General features: G+C 39.7%; 1 non-coding gene across 1 annotated transcript; it reads right to left on the bottom strand.

Annotated features, from left to right (window-relative positions):
* Positions 1–2832: 2832 nt before the first annotated feature.
* Positions 2833–2939, bottom strand: LOC122644418. Its single transcript, XR_006330348.1, has one exon. It is a non-coding gene; the product is annotated as a small nucleolar RNA R71 (small nucleolar RNA).
* Between the last annotated feature and the right edge of the window lie 3715 nt (positions 2940–6654).

Here is a 6654-nt window from a genome sequence, read left to right as displayed (position 1 = left end):
TCTATTTTTGCACTTGTTTTACGTTCTTAATGTCTTTAATTCTCTTAAAGACAACTTGTTACATATTTCAAATCTTTAGAATTTGGTCATCTGGTCATGATGAGCACATTTATGTGTGAAATCTTAGGGCATAAATCATACATTTTATCACATTGGACAGAGTTACTCGGTGCTTTCTTGTGCTTTTCAGGGTTTAGGTGAATTATTGTGAAAATGGAGGAGATGATGCTAAGGAGATGTTTTTAAGCTTTTTAGAGATGTTAATAGTATGGATGCATAGCCCATCGAGTCAGCTTCGCAACGGTTCAAACGGCACTTGATTCCAAGTTGAAACGAAGAAGTTATGGCCGTTTTCGTAACGATGCGCGAAAATGGTCTGTAGGGGTTTATTTATAATTATTGACAGTCGGACGGGGATACAGTGAAGTGGAAGTTCGGATTCCAGAGACCTTAACGCAATTATCAAAAGTTACTTTACTGTACCCGAAAGATTCCATTTGGAAGGCTCTGGACAGTCCAACTTCAACTTGAGATATCTTGGGCTCCCCAACTCCGAATTGGACGAAATTTGGGTCTATTTTGGGTGTTTTTTCGTAAGGACCACAATGGTGAGGCCTATATAAGCACCCCATGCTTCAAGTTTTCTGAAGGACAGAATGGGTATTTTATTTATTCTTGAAGGAATCCTAGTCATCACCCTTACTCTCTCTCTCCTCCAATTTCTCAAGGGCACTTCTGAAATTCTACTTAGGATAGATTTATATTTTCTCATCTATGGAAGGTTGAAAAATCAAAGATGCTTTGATTTTATTACTTGGAGAAAATATCTACAAAGAAAAGGAAGCCCTTGTTAGAATTGGAAGTCTACTTTTCTAGAAATAGAAGGTCTATGTAAACAATCTTCTTTTCTTCTTCTTTCTATTTTTTTTTCTTTTTTCTTAGGATTCAAGGTATTGTAAAAGAGGAAAGAGAAGAGAATATTCTCTATTCTTAGGGAATATTTCTCCTACACTTCCATCTTCTCTCTTCTCCTCTCTTCCCCCTATAAATACCCCCTACCTCTTTTGTAAAAATTGTTCATTCACTTAGTGAAATTTTCTCTTCTTCTCTTATTTTTGGCTTTAATTCTTAGTTTGATTTCATAAGATTAGCTCTTTCAAGTTCTTAATTTTGCTTTCATAAGATTAGTTAATGGTTGTAATAGGATTAGTTTATGCTTTAATGTCTTCAATATGATTGTAATAGTTTTAGTTTAAAGCTTCCTAGTCTAACCTCCTATGTTGATGACAAGACTTGGAGATTTAGAAGAGGAGGCCATGGTAAGTTCATGCAAGTATTCATTCAAGCTTCTTCAATTAATCCGGTTCAAGCACACCAAGGTTTGCATTATCTAAACTCTCAATCTCATTCTCTTCTTCTCCCTCTATTTCTTTTATTTTTCTTATGGGTTACTTTGTTTATGTGGTTATTTTGTTTATATGGATGTGGATATGTGGCTGCATTTTTGTTACTTTCAACTTGGTAGTATAGGATTTTATTTTTAATTACTCCCAATTTGCGTTAGTTTGATAGGTTAGATGTTCATGTGTTAGGACGCCAACTTAATCCCGTAGATGCGTAATTTGTTAGATGCTTGTGAGTTAGGATCTGTCAGTTTAATTACCATTAATTTAGTAATTTAAGTAATTTGGTTCATTTTGCATTATTTTTAAGATTAGTTAAATAGAGTGGCGTATATCTCTTCGTGTTCGACCCGTAGCTACAATTGACCCATACACTTGCGGTTTTATTTTAACTCAAACAAGTTTTTGGCGCTGTTGTCGGGGAGATTATAGTCCATTTTATTTTTCTGACTTTTAAGTAGTTTGAAGTGCTTTAGTTTATTATTTTCTCTTCTTTTTCTGAAAAAACAAAAAATCAGTTTTTGAAAACCTCTTATTGTTTCTCTTCTGTTTCAAATAGTGTGCACCCAATCTAAAGTCCTTCATATACCCAAACCCAGCCAATCTTGGTGTCCCTTGATTCGTTGGGTGGTTTGGATTGGCATGTGACTTATCTTTGGAGGTGACCACTCTTGATAACAGGAAAGCGACATAGTGAGAGCATTGGAAACATAAACGTATAGTAGTCCTCCACCCTACATCAGAATCCATTTGGAGTCGCCCGTAGGTGGCTTGTGAAGGCTATACAAGTTCCCTTGCTGTCAACCTATATGGCAACCTTACAGCTTTGGAACCATTGTTTCGATTTTTGAGGGATAGATGCACTATTTACCTTGGGCTCCCTCTTGTTTTTAGTACTTTTTTCTTAAGTCTTTTATTTTTTATTTTTTCTTTTAATTTTTCAAAGGAGACCGACCTCATATCTATTTAGGTGGCTAAGGTGTGGACTCGTGATTCAAGTAATCGTCTTATTAGAATACCACCTTCTCCACTACCCTTAACCCCACCTTTGACCATGGGTGACCAACAACCCAAGACTCTTAAGGATAGGTTCTACCCCACTAGGGCTGCACAACCCTCATGTATTACTCTGCCTATTGTTACAGGGAATAACTATCAACTCAAGACCAACTCCATCAGCATGCTACCCCATTTCTATGGGATGGCTAATGAGGATGCATATCTCTTCCTTAGGGAATTTGACGAAGTCTGTGTTCTGATTAGGGTCCAAAATTTGACTGATGATGCAGTTAGGCTTAGATTTATACCCTTTGCCCTGAAAGACCAGTCCAAGAAGTGGCTCAATGGACTGCCAACAAACTCCATTAATACCTGGGATGAGTTCACCATTGTCTTTTTGAGAAAATTCTTTCCTTTTCATAAGACCAATAAGCTTAAAAGTGACATCCTCTAGTTCAGGCAGAAACCACATGAGTCCTTTGCTAAATTCATGGAAAGATTCAAGGACCTCCTCTTAAAATGCCCTCATCATGGTTTTGACTTGTGGCAACTATGCCAAATTATTTATGAGGGTATTGATTATCAGACCAAGCAACTTGTAGAGTCCATGTGTCCAGCAGGCGTTACTTCTTTTTCTGAGGAGAATGATGTATGGGCATTCTTAACCAACTTGGCTGATAAGACTAGGGAATGGAAATCTTCCCAAGAGGCTGAAAGGACCACTAAGGGGTATCTCATTGAGGGTATGCCAGCCAAGGAGGCCAAACTTGATAGTCTCATAAAACGGTTGGAGTCCATAGTTCTTAAAGAGTCTATACCAGTTAATCCGGTCAACCAGGTCAACCATGTGTCAATATGCAGTTGATGCCAAACCCCTGGACACCTTTCTGAGGAATGCCCCAATACCTTGGTGGGCAATTCCAGCACTGAGAATGTAAGTGCTCTCTACCAAAATAACCCATATAGCAATACTTACAATCCAAGATGGAGAAATCACCCCAATTTCTCCTGGAATCAAGGGAACCAAGCAGGTCCATCCAACTTTAACCATCAAGGTCAGCTTGGTGCCCAAAGGCCCAACTATGCACCACAAAGCCAAGGAATGTCTCCTAATCCCTTTCCCCCTCGTCCTCATCCAGGACCTTCTATTAATTCTGCTAGGCCTCCTCTCCTTGTACCTTATCAGCAACCCCCAAGGTTTACCAATACAGGAGAGGCAACAAGACTGAATGAGATGGACAACAAGATAGCTCTTCTTATGACAAGCCACAATAACATGGAGAAATAACTCACCTAGCTTGTCACAATCCTGCATGAGAGGGAAACAAGAAAGTTACCTAGCCAACCTGAGCCAAATCCTAGGCATCAGGTTCATATTCAGCAAGGTACCCATGCTCCTCTAACCAATGTTGCACAAGGCCAACAGCACCAAGGGCCCTCCAGACAGGTAAATGTTGTATATGCTTTAAGGAGTGGTCGTGAGTATCAACAGGCTAGTGCACCTCAGTCTTTACCATCTTATACTCCTGTTGACTCTCCCCCTTCTGAAGAGGCCATTGAAGTGCCTACTGTTCTAGGTTCGTCTGATGAACCTGAAGATATTTCAGATGATTTGGTTGAGGAAACCAAAGAGAATTCTGTTGAGGAAGTTAAAAAGACCAATCTTGAAAGAATTTATACCCCACCTGCCCTTTTCCCAAATAGGTTGGTTAGCAAGAAGTCTCCTTCTATGGAGAAGATATTGTGTTCAAACAGGTTCAGGTGAATATCCCCTTGTTGGATGCCATTGTCCAGATCCCCGCTTATGCTAAAGTCCTCAAAGACTTATGCACCCAAAAGCGGACCACCAATGTGCCCCAAAAGGCATTCTTGGCTGCTAACATTAGTTCTCTAATCTCACAACCAGTAGCAGCCAAGCATAAGGATCCTGGAAGCCCCACCATCTCTTGCACTATAGGTCATACCACTATTGATCATGTCTTATTGGACCTTGGTGTAAGTGTGAACCTCTTACCCTTTCATGTTTACCAACAACTGGGATTGGGAGAACTGAAATTGACCAAAATTACTCTTCAACTTACAGATCGATCGATTAAAGTTCCTAAGGGAATGATTGAGGATGTCCTGTTGAAGGTTGGGGAATTCATTTTTCCTGTGGATTTTATTGTTTTAGATACCCAACCCACTACCAACTTCAAGGACCAAATCCCAATCATATTGGGTAGACCATTCCTAGCTACCAGTAATGCTTTAATCAATTGCAGGAATGGTCTCATAAAATTATCTTTCTGAAATATTTCTGTTGGCTTCAATGTGTTTAGGTTGGGCAAGCAGCCTGATATGGATGAAAAGGTGCATATGCTTCAACGATTTCCTGATGATATTGATACGTTCTTTGAGATTGATTTTGATTCTGCAGGAATTGGAGGGTGTTGATGATACCCCCTTATCTGAGGTCTAGAGCGTCCAACAACCTTTGGAGCCTCTTGGACCCCTATCCACCTCCATTCCCAAACCCTCTATTGTTGAGCCCCCCACATTAGAGTTAAAGGCATTGCCCTCCAACCTTAAGTATGCCTTCCTAGGACATGATCATACCCTTCCTGTTATTATTGCTTCTGATTTGACTTCTATTCAGGAAGAAGAGTTGATTACACTTCTAAAGGACCATAAGAAAACCATAGGTTGGACTATGTCTGACATCAAAGGTATTAGCCCCTCCATTGTTCAACATCATATACATCTGATGGAGAGTTCCACACCTTCTAGGGAACCCCAAAGGAGGGCTAATTCTGTGATGAAAGAGGCAATCAAGAAAGAGATCCCAAAATGCTTGGATCATTGCATCATTTATCCTATTTCTGATAGCCAATGGGTGAGTCCTGTGCAGGTTATGCCTAAGAAAGGAGGAGTCACTGTAGTTGAGAATGCCAATAATGAGTTGATTCCAACCCGTATCCAAACGGGGTGGAGAGTGTGCATTGATTACAGGAAATTGAATGCGGCAACATGGAAGGACCATTTCCCCTTGCCTTTTATTGATCAGATGTTATAGAGACTAGCTGGCCATGAATATTATTGTTTTCTTGATGGATATGCAGGCTCCAACTAAATCCCCATTGCTTTAGAGGACCAACACAAGACCACTTTCACATGCCCTTATGAAACTTTTGCTTACCGACGTATGCCTTTTGGGCTTTGCAATGCCCCTGCTATATTTCAAAGGTGCGTAATGAGTATCTTTTCTGATATGGTAGAACACTTCCTAGAGGTGTTTATGGATGATTTTTCTATTCACGGCTCTACCTTTTCTCATTACTTGCATCATCTCTCTTTGGTTCTTAAAAGATGCATAGAAAAGAACTTGGTCCTGAATTGGGAGAAGTGCCACTTCATGGTGAAGCAAGGCATAGTTCTTGGTCACATTGTGTCCAAAGAGGGGATCAAGGATGATAGATCTAAGGTGGGTCTTATTGTCAATTTACCACCACCTAAGCATGTGAAGGATATTAGATCTTTTCTTGGTCATGTAGGTTTTTATAGAAGGTTTATCAAGGACTTTAGCCATATAGCTAGACCTCTCACTTCCCTTTTGACAAAGGACTGCCCATTTGATTTCTCTTCTGAGTGTCATGATAGTTTTAAGCAATTGAAAAGAGCATTGACTTCAGCCCCTATTATTCAAGCTCCAAATTGGATAGTTCCATTTGAGCTTATGTGTGATGCCTCTGATTTTGCTATAGGGGTTATTCTTGGGCAAAGAATCAACAAATTGTCCCATGTGATTTATTATCCAAGTAGGACTCTTAATGATGCACAGCTTAATTATACCACTACTGAGAAAGAGTTTTTAGCTGTTGTGTTTGGTTTGGAGAAGTTTAGGCCCTACTTGGTTGGATCACATGTGATTGTTTATACTGACCATACAGCTATCAAATATCTTGTGCAGAAGAAAGATGCTAAGGCTCGCCTCATTAGGTGGGTCCTTTTGGTGTAAGAATTTGATCTTGAAATTAGGGATAAGAAAGGTTTTGAAAATTTAGTTGCAGACCATCGATCTCGGTTGCCTAATTCTTTGACTGTCGATTCTCCAGTCAACGAGAATTTTTCTGATGAGTATCTGATGGCAGTGTCTAGTGAACCTTGGTTTGCTGACATTGTTAATTATCTGGTTACGGGTGTGACACCTGCACATTGGTCCACCCAAGATAAGAATTGTTTCTTTTCACAAGTTAAATATTTCTTTTGGGAT

Source organism: Telopea speciosissima, chromosome 10 (assembly GCF_018873765.1).
Source record: "Telopea speciosissima isolate NSW1024214 ecotype Mountain lineage chromosome 10, Tspe_v1, whole genome shotgun sequence".
Classification (NCBI taxonomy): Eukaryota; Viridiplantae; Streptophyta; class Magnoliopsida; order Proteales; family Proteaceae; genus Telopea; species Telopea speciosissima.
The sequence above is the reverse complement of the archived record's forward strand: the minus strand, read 5'-3'. Positions and strand labels throughout refer to the sequence as shown.